General features: G+C 49.1%; 1 protein-coding gene across 1 annotated transcript in view; it reads right to left on the reverse strand.

Moving 5' to 3' along the window:
* Window positions 1-17,065, reverse strand: part of LOC146340798 (uncharacterized) — an 815,287-nt gene that overhangs the window by 178,762 nt on the left and 619,460 nt on the right. The window lies entirely within an intron of this gene.

Raw genomic sequence — 17,065 nt, forward strand, 5'->3', positions numbered from 1 at the left:
GAAGAGGGAGCTAGGGTAGACAGGAAAGCCTTGGGGTGGTAACCAAAATTGGCAAAAAATGGAGTTTGGTGGGTGGAAGTATGGCAGGCATTGTTATAAGCAAATTCTGCGAGAGGCAGCAAGGAAAACCAGTCATCCTGCTGGTAATTGACATAACAATGCAAATATTGCCGCCAAAGAGCCGCCATTTGCATACGCACGTTTTTGTTTTTTGTTTTAAGTCAGACATGATTGGCTATGTAAAGATTTACGTAGCCTATCATGTCGTTCGTTGTTTTGTTTTTTTAAAACCTAGCCATGATAGGCTACGTAAATCTTTATGTAGCCTATCACATCTTTCCCCACCCCCCCAAGACTGGAAATGGCGGCGGCGGCAGCTGGTCGGAAGATCCGCCCCAGGTAAGTCTCATCCCGGGGGGAGGGATCCGGGGGGCGGGGGGGCAGGCCATTCCGCCACGGAGTTCGGGGGGCTGAATGCACTGGCATTCGGCCTCACCAAGATCCGTGGCAGAATTCTCTGCCATCCCTAGGAACTTTCTGTAGAAATTAGCAAACGCCAGAAAACGTTGCAAGTGGATGGATCCTGCCAGGAAAGGACAGCCTGGACCTTTGCAGGATCCATCCTGATACCATCAGCTGAGATAATGTAGCCAAGATAGTCCAAAGAGGTTAGGTCATATGCACATTTCTCCAGCTTGGCATAAAGATGGTGCTCGCGGAGGCGCTGGAGGACGGCGGAGACATGGTGCTGATGGGCATGGGGGTCCTCAGAAAATATAAGTAAATCATCGAGATACACAATGAGGAAAGTGTCCAAATAGTCCCGGAAGATGGCATTCATAAAATGCAAAAACATATGTGTGGGGGGTGCAGGCGAGCCCAAACGGCATCACTAGGTATTCATACAGCCGAAATAGGTCTTCCACTCATCCCCCTACCGGATGCAAATCAGATTGTAGTAGGGATGTCAGAGAATTTCTCCACGAATCTCGGGGAGGCTGAATGCCAACGTATTCGGCCCCCCGAAATTGGTGGAGAAACGGTCTGCCCCCCCGCCCCCCCAGGGACGGGACTTACTTTGCTCGAATGTCCGTGGCGGTGGCGGCTCCAGCAGCGGTTTGGCGGTGGGGTGGCGGCGGCAGTGGCGGCCGGTCTTCCGACCGGCTGCCGCCACCGCCATTTCCAAGTAAAAACAAAAACAAGCAAAAGTGATAGGCTACGTAAAGATTTACGTAGCCTATCACGGCTAGATTTTTAAAAAACACCGTGATAGGCTATGTAAATGTTTACGTAGCCTATCACGGCTGACTTAAAAAAAAAAAAAAGCGTGTACACAAATGGCAGCGCCCATGGGCGCCGCCATTTGCATTCCTTATTTTGGCACGTGTAGTCTACGTAAACATTTACGTAGACTACGGCGAAAATATGGGCAATGCAAATAGCGTTGCCCTTATTCTCGCCGTAGTCTACGTAAATGTTTACGTAGACTACACGTGCCAAAAAAAGGAACGCAAATGGCGGTGCCCATGGGTGCCGCCATTTGCGTACACGCTTTTTTTTTTTTAAGTCAGCCATGATAGGCTACGTAAACATTTACGTAGCCTATCATGGCTGACTGCAGGGACGCAAACGGCGGCGGCCATTTGCATCCCGGCAGGAGACAATGTTTCGTGGCCGGAGGGACAGGGCGCCTCCCCCCCGGCCAGAATTTCGCGGGGAGGGATGGAGCGCCTCCCCCCCACCCTGAAGCAAGCTTCGGGATCAGGTAAGTGACTTTCGTCCATCCCTAGATTGTAGGCGCCACGCAGGTCAAACTTTGTGAAAATCTTGGCTCGCCCCAGGCACTCCAGCATCTCCGGTATGAGGGGGAGGGGGTACTTGTCGGGGATCGAGACTGAATTCAATGCTCTGAAGTCATGCACCAGGTGGAATTCTCCCAATTTTTTGCACACAAACATGGTAGGGGCGCACGCAGGGGAGGAGGAGGGGCGAATGAAGCCACGTCTGAGGTTTGTGTCCAAAAACTCCTGCAGAGCTCGAAGTTCCAGCTCTGACATTGAATACAGCTGGCCAGCGGGGATGGTCGCCCCAGGAATGAGGTTAATGGCACAGTCAAATGGGCGGTGGGGGGAGAGCTGGTTGGCCTCCTTCTTGTTGAAAACATCCCGAAAAGCTGCATACTTCTCTGGGAGGATCACGGTAGCTGAAGAACTGCCAGAAACAGACAAGGAGGGGGAGGAAAGGGTTAAGGCGTGGACAGGGACTGGCACCTCAGTCGGGAGGCAATGCTCCCGGCAGTAGGGAGACACAAACTCCACTTGCTGAAGCCCCCAAGAAATCTGAGGATTATGCTTAGAGAGCCAGGAAACATCCAGCACAATTGGGTATTGGGGAACCTTGGCCAAGTGAAACTGAATCTGCTCAACGTGGGACTGGGCGCACAGAGTGAGCGGAGCTGTAATCCGGGTCACCGTGCCCGAAGAAAGAGGATGCCCATCGATGGTCTCCACTGCCAAGGGGGCAGGAAGAGGCAGGGTAGGAATCTTGTGGAAGAGAGTGAACGTTTCATCCATGAAACTGGTCGTAGCCCCAGAGTCCACTAAAGCTAGGGCCTCCACCCCACCCCACTGGGAGGAGCGGAGGTGAACCTGCAATAGCAGATGGGAGGGTGGGGGGGTTGCGGAAGGCACCCACCTGGTGGGGAACCAACCCCCACACTGGAGACCCCCGACAGGCTTGGGGGGCAGCCTAGTCAGGCCTGGGGACAAGGAGGAGGAGGAGGAGGAAGGAGAGGAGGGGGAGGCATTGGGGTGTGGGTCTAACGTGGCAGGCTTTGGCGAAATGTCCCAGCTTTCTACACCGAAAGCATCGCCACTCCGCGCGCTGCTGCTCTAGTTCCTCTGGTGGCAGCGGGGCTCGGGTAGCTCCCAGCTGCATCGGGGTCTCCTCTGCCCCCACCACAGAGGTGGGGGTGGGGGAGGGGGCAGGAAATGTGGGGGAATGGGAGGAGGGAAATCTCAGCCCCTGGCGCCCCGCCGGGTCTGCCGATGCCCCTCTAGCCGACTATCTATCTGGAGGCAGGTCTGGATGAGGTCCTCCAAAGTAGGCGGGCTAGGCATGCATGCCAACTCATCCAAGATCTCGTCGTTCAAACCATCCAAAAACTGAGCCACCAGCGCGGCATCATTCCACTGTAAATCCTGCATCAGCAAGTGAAAAGTTGTCGCGTAGCTGGAAACTGAGTCCTTGCCCTGCCTGAGGCGGCAAATCTCCTGAGAAGCTGTCTGCGTGCGCAGGCAGTCACCAAAAAAACTGGCCATCGCTGTCATGAAACCTTGATAGCCCCTGAGCAGGGGGTCACCGAAAAAACTGGCCATCGCTGTCATGAAACCTTGATAGTCCCCGAGCAGCGGGTCACCGAAAGAACTGGCCATCGCTGTCATGAAACCTTGATAGTCCCTGAGCAGGGGGTCATTAGTGAGAAGAAGTCCCGAAGCCCATTTAGCTGCCACACCTGAAAGTAGGTTAATGATGAAGCCCACATGAATCTGTTCTGTCAGGAAATCCTCAGGTCATAAGTGCATGTACAGCTCCAATTTGGCCCGGAAAATCTGAAAAAGTCCTTTCTCACCAGAAAACTTCTCTGGCAGAGCCACCGGGCACTTGCGGCGGGGGGGAATTGGAGGTGGTGGGGGTTGAAGCGCAGCTTGCAGACTCTGTACGGCAGTCATCAGTTGAGCCACTTGATCACGAAGAGCCTGGTTCTCTTGTGTGAGAGCTTGCACCACCGAGTCCATGGCAGCCTCCAGAGGCAGTAGGAGCAGAGAGAGAAAAAAAAAGAGGAACCAAGCTGTCAGGAGCGCCGTAGCTGCCTCTTGCAGTCCCCACCAATAGCCAACTCAGGACACAGACGACGAGGATTCTTTCCGAGACTTTATTCCTTTATTACTTTATGACTCTTTCAGATGCTAATCACTAGCAACAAAGCAAGGAACAGCACTGGGGAAAGATAGCAGAGTAGCCTAAGCTCCAGGTCCCTGTGTGAAGGAGAACCACGGGAAGACCCTGAACTTATAGGCTAGGAAAAGATCCTCCCTCTTTCCATTGGGTCCTCAGGATGCGACCCTTGTTTGCGTGCCAAACGAGCGCTACGCCTCCTTTCCGCGCCCTCCAGCTGTCATCGCTCCCTGCATCAGCGCCGAGCGTCCAGCAAGCCCCCCTCCAGTGCTCTCTCACTGCCAGGGTCACTATCTCTCCCAGGAATGCTGGCAGGAGGAATCTCTGCCAGCTGCTGTGCTTGTGAGAGATGAGCGAGCTCCTCTCCCACGGATTGCTGTTCCTCCTCAGAATCAGAACTGCTCTGGGGCTCTATTGGCTCAGTTTCAACCCTGACAGTACCAGGTTTTCTTAGAGAGCCTGGTATGCGAGCTAGGGGTTCCACTGCCGCAAGACAAGATGGAAGGACCACTACAAATCTGGTCTGCTTCAGTACAGCTAGACTCAAGATGTGGCACCTCATGCCTGCCACCAGACAAGAACCATCTCGGGGCACGTAAGGGCCCTGAGGTGAACAGCGCAGCCCAGGGAGACACCCAGGTGATGCAGCAGCATCTTCTTGTTGTCACAGTCATATGGCCCGAGCTACTAGGGAGACGGGTTTCCAGATGGGCCAAATACCCGGCCAAAGTGGATGTGGCCAGAAGGGAGACGAACGAGGCCCCGTGGCGTTCCTGCTGGGCCAGGGCAGGCAAGTTATTAGGCACCCCAACGTTGCATTTAGATGCGAAGAACTGACGGCATCAACCTGTCTGACAAAGGCAACAATATTTGGTTAGGGGACATACGAAAGAGTATCACAAATTGGTTACGGCCGGAATAGGTTTGGCGGGGAGGGCAAAGCACACACACACACGCCTCTTGTGCTGGGATTGGCATCAGGCCAGATCCATTTGTGAGGCGGGGAACAGGACTGAGCTGCCCCACGGTAGGGATCCCCATGAGCGATCTGAGGTGTGTGGCACCAAGACCAACTCAGCGGGGCTGGCGAGCTGGACACATCCTGACTGGTGGGAAAGCGGTTCACATTAGTGGTCTGCGCTGTAGTGAGCGCCTGACCCTGCCATCCACCACCAGGAAGGGGAATCAGGTGGCAGATGGGCTGTCCAGTGACAGGAGCTGCACCTCTGCCTCTGCCAATCCTATTCAGGCAGAAGACAAGAAAGTTGTGGCCAGTTTGTTATCCCATCGAAGCCTGTGTGTCTAAGTTGTTCCCTTCTCTTCACCGTCTGGACCCAGCTAGGTGCTGCGCAACACAAGTGAGATGCCTTGACGTTGACCTCTTGAGTAAATGAATGCCGGCTCAAGGCACCAAACTGTGGAGCCTATGCAGGAGAACAACCCTGTGGGGCCAGAACTGTCTGTCCGTCTCTTTCCCCTCTGCCACCCAACAGCACTCAGCATCCGTCACTTGAGGCAGCCACCTCGCCTTACTACATGGCTTGGTGCTTCTGCGGGTCAAGCTAGATGGAAGGCTGGTGTGCAAGCTGCTTAGAGATTTTGTTACATCAAGGGGTATACAAGTATTATTAATACAATCAATCAATACATACATCTGTGATCAGGAACTCCTGTGTTGGTTCATTGTTATTTAATTAAAAGTCAGATCAGATCCAGCTGAGGCCTTTCTGTAGCTGCTTTTAAGTAACATTTTAAAAATCAGGTGATCCTGATCATGCATCTTCTGCATCTCATCTAGCTGTGCCCTGGACCGGAGACGACCCCTTACAAAACACTCAAGGCCAAAGCCTTTGATGCGCGTTCGTTTTTTGAAGTCAGCAAATGAAATTTTCCCACATGCGTGTGAAGCTTTGAATGTTTACCATTCTTGTGGGCATTCTCCTTCAGTCTTTACCTAGAATGCCCAGCAATGACTCCAATCTTATTCCTGTGTCCTCATATTTTGGAAAAACACTAACATTACAATATGTAATATTTTCAATAACAGCAAATCAAAAACAATGTCAAGTTGGAAGTGTCTGAAGACAGGTTTCCTGAGATGTCCCTTGAGACGGGCATATTTATTTAATTCTATGGAGCATAAATCTAGGAGAGGAAGTTATCCAACAGGCAAATATTTGTGCAGTGGCAAAAGCACTGGGATCTGGTTCTAGGCTATATTTGGAGACCTCAGCAAGGTCAGATTTCCCAACAGGCAGACAAGGCTTACGTATATGGAGAGCCTCAAATATTCCAGGCTCAACATCTCTGAAGGGGAAAAATATTGTCCCTGTGCAACAAACAACCCTCCCCAAACTGCCAAGGCACCCACTGCCCCCATAATGCTAAATAATAATTCATAATAATAAAGTATAAGCTGATAGATGGGTTTTTTAAAGATTGCTGCCCTGGCGACTGCCAAATTGTAAACATTCAAATGTTGGATCTACACATGATTTTGGTCTGCTCGACACTATGCCTGGGCACGCTGGTAGGGCATGGTCAAGGGGGTAGGGAGGTCTACTTGCAAATCATCTAGGAGGGCCCCCGCAAGCCTAAATCTGAACCTGAATCTAGGGACGTGTGAAATCCTCCCAAGAAATGTCACAAATTGTAACTAAACATTTTTGGTTTCTCTCAAGATCATGCAGACACCTGGCTTGAGGAGAACTTGCAAAATCCGTGTTGAGCTTTGCTGCTTCAGTAAAATGTGAGAGGCAGCCAACATCCATCTGGGGGCAGAACTTTGCCTGGTTAATTCAAAAGCTACGGGTCTCCCCCTCCTTTGCCCCATCTTCTGAGGGCCCCAAACAGGAAGCCCGTCTTCTGCAGGCAGACTGCTTACAGCAGTGGAAGATCCATACCCTGCCATATCTCGAGCCAAGGCTCTTCCCCAGAACAGTCAAAACAAAGATGTCACAGTTAGATGCTAAGTTATCATTATCAGGCCTTTGTTGATTTAAGGAAGGAAGCAAAGGCAGTTCGCTGACTGTTTTCCCAATTCCCATCCATGTTTGGACCCTGGAGAGAGAAAGGGACATCTACTAAGGTTAGGCTGAAGTTTGAGGGAGGAAAAGCAGAGTTTCGTCAAGTACAGCAGCATTTGGAGAGGGGAGTACATATTGCTAGCTGGAATCCACAGACAGCACTCACACAGGTTTGTTAGTCAAGCTGTGCTGTGGGGTTGTTGTCTGCCTCTCATAGTTCTGAATGTCCAGTTGTGAGTCTGGGATTGGTGTAGAAATTCTCCAAGCCCTGGGTGATTCAATAGTATTCTCTGGCTTCCACTAAGTAGAGAGACAGTGTTGTAGGAATGAATGCACACTATTTATTTGAATAGAAAACAGGTAGAGGCCTAGGGAGCTTCCAGACATGAGCTTTCTTGTGGGTGCCTCTCATCCCCCCTCCCCCATTTTTGTTAACAACAGTTTTGGAACATATGATCCACACAGGGAAGAAATGTCCATAGTCCTTTTAAACGTTTTTTTCTTGTCGTCATTCCATTTTACCCCATCCACACCAGTGGGAGGTTATGATGGTTACCGCTATCAAATTTGGTTTCCTTGCCCCTTATCCCTCCCTCTTCCCACACACTTTTTTCAGTTTAAAAACACACACAAAGAAACAGGAAGTGTAATATCCAGAAAGACCTTCACATTGTGCTGCTAGGAACTGAGCATGCATTATCAGCCCTTCCTTTCTTAATAAAGTTGTGTTTTACCTTACACTATTTCATTCACATATGGACATGAGCATATATTTCCACAGAACAAGACACAAGAACTCATGAGAGCTAAAGAGAGCTGCAACAAGAGCCCTAGGCAGGCATTTGCCTGCATCACGCATAGGGCTAAAGTGGGGACGGGATGTGGGTGAGCATGGATGCCCCACCCCCAAACATCCCCATGCACCTGGCTACCTCAGAAACCTTTGCACATTGAGCGTGAAGGTCAACATAGGGGCTTATAAGTGCATTTGGCCAAATGTGCTTACACAGTTCCTGCAGTTGGGAACCCTGATAAGGCAGGTGAGGTGAGCCTGTGCCTTGGGCGATCCCCCAGAACACTCCTACGATGCCTGGCTCTGAGGAAGGACCCCCTCAGAGTCAGGCATTTGGTCCTGGCCAGCTCTTTGAAGAGCTGTGCAATGGCAGCCACTTTCTCCAGCCAGCATGGCTCTCCAGAGAGCCCATCCACCATCTGGCTCACTCTGAGGGGTCCTCAGAACAATTGAGGGGGCAGGCGGTAGTGGCAGTGATTGGGGGGTGGGGACAGCACATGTTCTCCCAGCTCAGATGGCAGGAGAGCTTGCGCCACCACCGAGTAGCATGGTTGGGCCAAAGAAATAAAATGGTAAAGGTGGAAGTGGGGTGGTGGTGAAAGACCGCTCCCCAGCAACACCACTGAACAGCCCCCATACCCCCCCTAAAAGTATGGAATGTTGCACCATGAAGTGTCCACACACCTGGACTTGGCATTATTCTTTCAGGCTGTCCCCTCACTTAGGTCACAATGCCCAGAAGCCTCTGAACTCAGAGGCAGTTATGGGCGTCCTATGCAGAGTGGGAGGAGCAGCAGAGGCGATCTTTGCCTCCGCGCTTCTGCTCTCCATTTTGGCTAGATGGGCTTTTTTGCCCATTTAGCTGGGGCACGTTGGAGTGGGAGGGAAGGTGGCTGGGGAAGTCTGGGGGTATGTCATTCCCCACTCTCCAAGGTCACCTTCGCAACCTCAGAGGGGCAGCCAGTGCGGTTCTCTTGGTGCCGCATGGATTCCTAGTCTGCAGCCAGAGCCCTGTCTCCAACCTCGGATCCAGGAATCCAGATTATCCTATGGCCGCCCAGACTCTGTCTAGGGGCCATGAGATCATTCCCTTAATGGATTTTCTGCATTAAGAGATAAAGCACAGAAAACAAAAATAAAGTGTGGTCTGAGACCAAAAGGGTGATAATGTCAGCGGGACAACCCATAAGACATGAGTGAATGACTCGTGTTGATCCTGCAAGAAACCCTTGTCTGGAAGTGCCCTGGAGCCTCTAACTACAGCCAGCCATCTTAACAGCTGCACCAAACAGCCAGGGGTTCCTTTTCCCACAGGGCCCCTGGAAGCAGAGAGCCCCGCTTACAAATATTAACTCTTCTATCATCACACTCTGTTCCATGCACATTAGCACAGGGAGAGACACCGTAGCGCTTGTGGGCACCGTGCCGTGGGCACCTTTCTTGGTGCCCAGCAAGTTGCCCCTCCCACTATTTTTTTAATCATCACATTTTCTTACCAGCAGTGGGGATGTCCCTGGAATAGGTTTCTGTTGGTGCTGAAAACTGTGAGTTCAAATGAGTCGTTTAGGGCGCAATCCTATGACTACTAGTCAGCGGCTAGATAACCAGAGGATTGGTCAGTTCCCAGGAACCGATCTCAGAGCTCCGCTCCAAGGCCAGCTCCTGGAGAACCAACCTCCACCCCTTCCTGCGCCACCTCATAGGCAGCACGGATCAGCCTCGCACTCAGAAGAGCAGCGCGGAGCAGGGGAAATGGGGCATTCCCGGGGGTGGGGCGGGGCAGACAGGTCGGAAGTGCCAGTACAACACTTCCTATGTGTCGTCCAGCCACCCCTTCCCATGCTCCGAGGTCCTGAGGCTAGACAGCTGAAATCGGCTGTTTAGCCACAAAAGCAGGACAGTGGGAGCTCAGAGGACATCCGCTCCTCACCACTCCCCCCCCTGCACTGGATAGGTGGTCGCCCCCAGGCTCGGAGGTGACTGTCAATCCAGATAGGATTGCTCCCTTAGTGTGATGGGGCTCAGACCTCTGCCTTATACTCAGTCTTTGGAGCAGGTTTCTTGTCCTTTACCATGATTCCCATGGCAGCCATTTTGTGGTGGTGCCCAGGACAGTTTCTCAAGCTGCCAAATGTGCCCATTGCCCAATGGCCCACGGTCTACTTCTGATATACCATATAGATAAAGATGATAAGAGAGAAACACAACTGCAACCAAATTTCACCTAAATTGAAAATTGAAAGTGAATCTGCAGACATTCCTGCTCAGGAGAAATATCTGAGAAATTTCAAGTAAAACAACCTTAGTTTTTCACTAAAAAATATAGTTTTGGGGGAAGTGTGGTATTTTGGAATTCCTTAATTTAAAAATATGGAGTGCTCAGCTCTCCTATGTCTGCTAATTTCCTGCTTGGTTTCCAAACAAACATGGCTGCTAGAAAGTGGGCCTACTGGCAGGGAGCTGAGCCTGAGAGCAGGCGGAGTAGATTCCCTCTCCCTGCTTTGTAAAACGCTAAAGCCTCAGTGCCCCAGCCCTCCCCCACCCCCATCACAAAGCTGTCTCACATTATCATCATCATCATCATCATCATCTTCATCATCATTACTTCTGAAGTACCACTAACATACATTTAAAAATGAAGACGCACCGAAGCAAACTACGAAGCCAAGCAGGGAATTTCAGTACTGGTGCTAAACACACTGTGTTCCAGAAGTAAAGTGGCAAAAGGAACTGCTAACGCTGCTTTGCAGAGCTCGAAGGCGCTGCAGGACAAGGCTCTACAAAGGAAGCACACAGGAAAGGGGGGGCATTTCCAGCTCGTCACCCACCTTCCCCAGGGACCACGTCTCCCACCCTGCTTCCATTTCGCATTTTTCTGTCCACACCATCAAAGAAAACGTGCAGCTGTTCTGATCTTGCCATCCTTAATGGAGTTTCTACATTAAACAAAAAGTTGGGAGGATTGCTGGGAAAACAGGCAGATTACACAAGGATGACAACATCATCTGGATCACCCTTGAAATGTGAGTGAATGGGCCATGGTGATTCTCAATAAATCCCTGTCTGGAAAAAAACCAAACCAAACCAATTCCTTGGTTTGATAAGACTAGTGAAATTTTACAGGCCCAGTCCTGATAATCAGAGAGACAACATCACTCACATTTCCAGTCACTTAGGGCACAATCCTATGGCCGTTAGACAGTGGCTAGACAGCCATGTGATTTTTCATTTGGGGGGGTCCAACCCCAGAGCCAGCGCTCCCAAGTTGGTTCCCAGAAAACCGCCTCCCTGTCCCCTTCCCTGCCACCTCATAGGTGGTACTGTTTGTTCCCGGTTCCATGCTCGGAGGACCAGAGCAGAGTGAGGGGAAAGGGGGTATTCCTGGGGACAGGGAGGGGAGGGGGTGGCAGACATGCCGGTGCAATGCTTCCTATGCACCATCCAGCCTCCCCCACACCCCGCTCCAAGCCACCCCAGCTAGGCAGCCAAAATCGGCAATCTAGCTGCAAATGCAGGGCGGCCAGAGAGCGGAGGAGAAGATCCCCTCTGTGCTCCGCCTGCCCTGCATTGGATAGTTGGTCACCTCCGAGTTCAGAGGTGGCCAACTATCCCCGTAGGATTGCACCCTCCAGGGGTTCAAGATACTGCTGTATTGTTCTTGGGTTAATGAAATGTTGCCTCTTTTATTACTTGCATGTTAGATGAGTTTTTAAAGGCATTAGACTGAGTGAGATTACTATGATGGGTGTTGTCACAGGAGCTTTGTTTGAATTACTATGTCTGAAATTTCTCTAACCACTTACTGTCTCATGGGACAGGAAAGTGCCATTTCACAACTTTGTCAAAGCCTGTCCCTTTGCAGCCTTAATTATGGAGTTTGTTGCTTTCTGTGAATTTAATTAAAGGCTGGTAGTCAGAGATGATGGGTGACATTTTAGGTACACAAGTGTTGTTGAAAAAAAATCCTGTTTTAAATATTGTTACATTATAAAGCCAGCTCAAATTACTAATGGAAAGAATTCCTTAAAGTAAGCAACACATTGCCACTAATGCTAGAATTGAACAGTTGGCATGCCACAAACGAATCTGATCTCATTTTTTGATCAAGTAACCTCCCTTGTGGACTGTGGGAATGCTGTAGACATCATATATCTCGACTTCAGCAAAGCTTTTGACAAAGTGCCCCATGATATCCTGATGAGCAAACTAGCTCAAAGTGGGCTAGAGGAAACAACGATCTGGTGGATCCACAGTTGGCTACAGAATCGGACTCAAAGAGTGCCTATCAATGGGACTTTCTCAAACTGGGGAGAGGTAACGAGTGGGGTACCGCAGGGCTCAGTCCTGGAGTGCTTGAAGTGCTCAGTCCTCAGTCCTCAGTCCTTGAAGTGCTCTTCAACACTTTTATTAAGGACTTGAAGGAGGTGGTGCAGGGAATGCTGATCAAACTTGCAGATGACACAAAATTGGGTGGGATAGCTAATACTTTGGAAGACAGTCAGAAACAAAATTCAAAGTGATTGGGATAGACTGGAGCGTGGCAGAAAACAACAGAATGACATTTAATAGGGATAAATGCCAAGTTCTGCACCTAGGAAAAAGAAACCAAATGCACAGTTACAAGATGGGGAATATGTGGCTCAACAACACTACAAGCGAGAAGGATCTTGGAATTGTTGTTGATCACAAGCTGAAGATGAGCCAACAACATGACGTGGCTGCAAAAAAGGCAAATGCTATTTTGGGCTGCATTAATAGAAGCATCGCTTCCAAATCCCGGGAAGTACTAGTTCCCCTCTACTCAGCACTGGTTAGAACAGGGTTACCCCCTCCCAACAGAAAACTCCAGGCCTCTAAGCCTGACCTTTCCCCCCTTTGCCTCTGTAGGTCTCGAACCTTCACATCCCCAATACTGAAGTCACACATGACATTTACACACACACACACACACACACACATGGTCAACAATGTACAAAAATAACACTATGAAGCACATGGTCTTCGATGTCTATATACTAATGCCCAGAGTATGGGAAACAAACAGAACGAACTGGAACTCTTAATACAGGAGGGAAATTATGACTTGATAGGTGTAACTGAGACTTGGTGGGATGACTCTCATGACTGGAATACAGCAATTGAAGGATATCATTTGTTCAAAAAGAACAGGAAGAACAGAAAGGGAGGTGGGGTTGCACTGCATGTGACAAATACATATCTCTGCACAGAAATACAGGAGGATGAGCTTGCTAGCCCCATCGAGAGCATCTGGATCAAAATAAATGGAGCAAAGAATAAAAGGAACCTGGTGGTCGGAGTCTACTACCGGCCACCCAACCAAGGAGAAGACGAGGATGAACTTTTCAAAAGCAAATAGCCAATGTTTTAAGGAAGCATGATGTAGTAGTAATGGGGGACTTCCATTTCCCCGATATTTGTTGGGAGATAAATTCTGCAAAACATGGCCCCTCCAGGAAATTCCTGACTTGTGTGGCGGATAACTTCCTCCTACAGAATGTAGAGGAAGGAACTAGAGGATCGGCTATCCTTGACTTGATCCTAACCAACAAAGATGACTTAGTGGATAAAGTAGCAGTTACAGGAACTCTGGGGGAAAGCGACCATGTTGTACTTGAGTTCTTGGTTCTAAGGGAAGCAAAAGCAGAGTGTAGTCAAACGCGTACCCTGGATTTTAGGAAAGCTGATTTTAATAAACTCAGAACAATGATCAGTAAGGTCCCATGGCAAGTGACGCTAACGAGAAAAGGAGTCCAAGATGGGTGGGAGCTTTTAAAAAGGGAAATTCTCATGGCACAATCACAAACAATTCCAACAAAAAGAAAAGGTGGAAGGCAACAGAAGAAGCCAATGTGGCTTCACAAAACGCTTAGGGATGACCTGAAAACAAAAAAGGACACATATAGGAAGTGGAAAGAAGGCCAAGTAACAAAGGAAGAGTACAGGCAGGTAGCACAGAATTGCAGGGATGGCGTCAGGAAGGCTAAAGCTGAGAACGAGCTGAGGTTAGCGAGGGATGCTAAAAACAACAAAACGGCTTTCTTCAGCTACTTGCATAGTAAAAGGCAGAGGAAAGAAATGGTGGTTCAGCTATTAAATAAGGATGGCAAAACTATAACAGATGACAAAGAAAAGGCAGAGGTGCTCAATTCCTACTCTGGCTCAGTCTTCTCCCAAAAGAGGGTCTATGACCCCACTGGCAAAGGCCAAGTACAGGAGGAAGGGGCAGGATTGCAGCTTGAGATCGACAGGCATATGGTCAAGGAACACCTAATGACTTTGAATGAGTTCAAATCTCCAGGGCCAGATGAACTGCATCCTAGAGTAATAAAGGAACTGGCAGAAGAACTCTCAGAACCGCTGTCTATTCTCTTTGAGCAATCATGGAGGACGGGGGAAGTGCCAGATGACTGGAGGAGGGCTAATGTTGTCCCTATCTTCAAAAAGGGTAAAAAGGAGGAACCTGGGAACTACAGACCAGTCAGTCTGACATCAATCCCTGGGAAAATTCTGGAGCAGATGATAAAGCAATCCATCTGGAAGCACCTTGAAAACAATGCCGTGATTACTCGAAGCCAACATGGATTTGTCAAAAACAAGTCCTGCCAGACAAATCTGATCTCATTTTTTGATCAAGTCACCTCCCTTGCAGACCGTGGGAATGCTGTAGACATCATATACCTCGACTTCACCAAAGCTTTCGACAAAGTGCCCCATGATATCCTGATGAGCAAACTAGCTCAAAGTGGGCTACAGGAAACAATGATCCGGTGGATCCACAGTTGGCTACAGAATCGGACTGAAAGAGTGCTTATCAATGGGACCTTCTCAAACTGGGAAGAGGTAACGAGTGGGGTACCGCAGGGCTCAGTCCTGGGCCCAGTGCTCTTCAACATTTTTATTAATGGCTTGGAGGAGGAGGTGCAGGGAATGCTGATCAAATTTACAGATGACACAAAATTGGGTGGGATAGCTAATACTTTGGAAGACAGAAACAGAATTCAAAGTGATCTGGATAGACTGGAGCGCTGGGCAGAAAACAACAGAATGACATTTAATAGGGATAAATGCCAAGTTCTGCACCTAGGAAAAAGAAACCAAATGCACAGTTACAAGATGGGGGATATGTGGCTCAACAACACTACAAGCGAGAAAGATCTTGGAATTGTTGTCGATCACAAGCTGAAGATGAGCCAACAATGTGATGTGGCCGCAAAAAAGCCAAATGCTCTTTTGTGCTGCATTAATAGAAGCATAGCTTCCAACTCCTGGGAAGCACTAGTTCCCCTCTACTCAGCACTGGTTAGGCCTCATCTGGAGTACTGTGTCCAGTTCTGGGCACCACACTTTAAGAAGGATGCAGACAAACTGGAGGGGGTTCAGAGGAGAGCAACAAAGATGATCAGGGGACTGGAAACAAAGCCCTGTGAAGAGAGACTGAAAGAACTGGGCATGTTTAGCCTTGAGAAGAGAAGACTGAGGGGAGATATGATAGCACTCTTCAAGTCCTTGCAAGGTTGTCAGAGAGAGGAAGGCCAGGATCTCTTCTTGATCATCCCAGAGTGCAGGACATGGAATAATGGGCTCAAGTTACAGGAAGCCAGATTCTGGCTGAACATCAGGAAAAACGTCCTGACTGTTAGAACAATACGACAATGGAACCCATTACCCAGGGAGGTGGTGGGCTCTCCCACACCGGAAGCATTCAAGACAAAGCTGGACAGCCATCTGTCAGGGATGCTCTGACTTGGATTCCTGCATTGAGCAGGGGGTTGGACTCGATGGCCTTATAGGCCCCTTCCAACCCTACTATTCTATGATTCTATGAACACAAACATATTTTTCACTACATGTTTTAGTGTGAATCAATCATCTTCCATACTTCCCTGGATGCAAAAGTCTAATATCTCTTCCATGATAAAGAACCCAAATACAAACACAAGCTTCCCCCGTTATAGCATACAGCACATAGACAGAAAATATAAACACACATCAAAGCCCCCCCACACACACACACTTAAAGAGATTCATAGACTGACTCATTCAGATACAACAGCCAGACAGGACACACACGCATGCATAATTCAGTAAGGTATGATGGATTGCCTGGTTAGCCACACACCTAAACATTTGGTTTCTCTCTGGACAGTCTACGTATTTATTTGCTTAATGCTTTCTCTCTCTCTCCCAGGCCATTTTGCTGCCTGAGGAGGACCAGCAAATGCCTCCCATTTCTCACTGGATGATCTGGGCCAGTCACTACCTCTCAGCCCACCCCACCCCACAGGATTGTTGTGATGGTAAAAATGGGGAGCTCTTTACTTCCTGGAGGAAAGGCAAAACACAAATATAATAAAATAAAGTAAAAAATTCTATACTAGAAAAACATAATTGTCTTATGTTTTTCTATACTAGAAAAACATAATATGTTCATCATAAGCCTCCCTAGCATGTAAAGTGGCCACCTGTGCCCTGCAGGACTGTGCGCTCGGTTACATGCATGTGCAGGAGAGACAAGATGCATCCAGAACCACACTTGGAAATGTATCTCCTAGAGGCCCTGGGGAGGGAGCCTGGAGCCTGGCGCCAACTCTTTTAACTCATATTAAACGTTCAAGATTTGAAAAACATCCTCTTGCTTCTCGTATGCCCCACCCTTGTGCCTCCATCTGCTTCCTGAAAATCAACTCAAAGAAACAACAAAGAGTCTTGTGCCACCTTGAAAACTAATACATTTATCCTGGCATCAGTCTCCATGGCCCACTTCATCAGAAGTATGTAGTCTTATGTGTTTTTTTTATACGCAGTACATATGTTAGAAGTGGGGGTTGTAAGAAGGATGGTCAGAAGAAAATTAAATGCAGACAGTATCGAAGGAAGGACATGAAGGAAAGTATCCTTCTCGTCATTAAATACTCCACAGCCCCCACCCCCACCAGTTACTCTTACACCAGGCTAAGAGCCAAAACAGACCTTACTTTAAATCTTTGTCTAGCAGCTACATTTCTTTTTTTCTTTTTTTACTCTAGAGTAGGTGCAGTTGGATCAGGACCCTGGCATGGGGGATAAGGGTTTTTTTTAGTCAGACTGGGCTCCCTGCACCTACTCTAGAGTAAAACTGGACAAAAGGTGTAGCTGCTAGACACAGCATGGGGATGCAGCCCCATCCCATTCTCCATCCCCTGACCCACCAACCCCACTCCCTTCTGCACCGCCCACGTGCCGCCACGGCCCTGCAGAGGCAGGCCCTGCATTGCATCGCTGGGTGTTT

Source organism: Heloderma suspectum, chromosome 6 (genome assembly GCF_057233095.1).
Source record: "Heloderma suspectum isolate Gila_16-S chromosome 6, 16-S_ref, whole genome shotgun sequence".
Taxonomy (NCBI): domain Eukaryota; kingdom Metazoa; phylum Chordata; class Lepidosauria; order Squamata; family Helodermatidae; genus Heloderma; species Heloderma suspectum.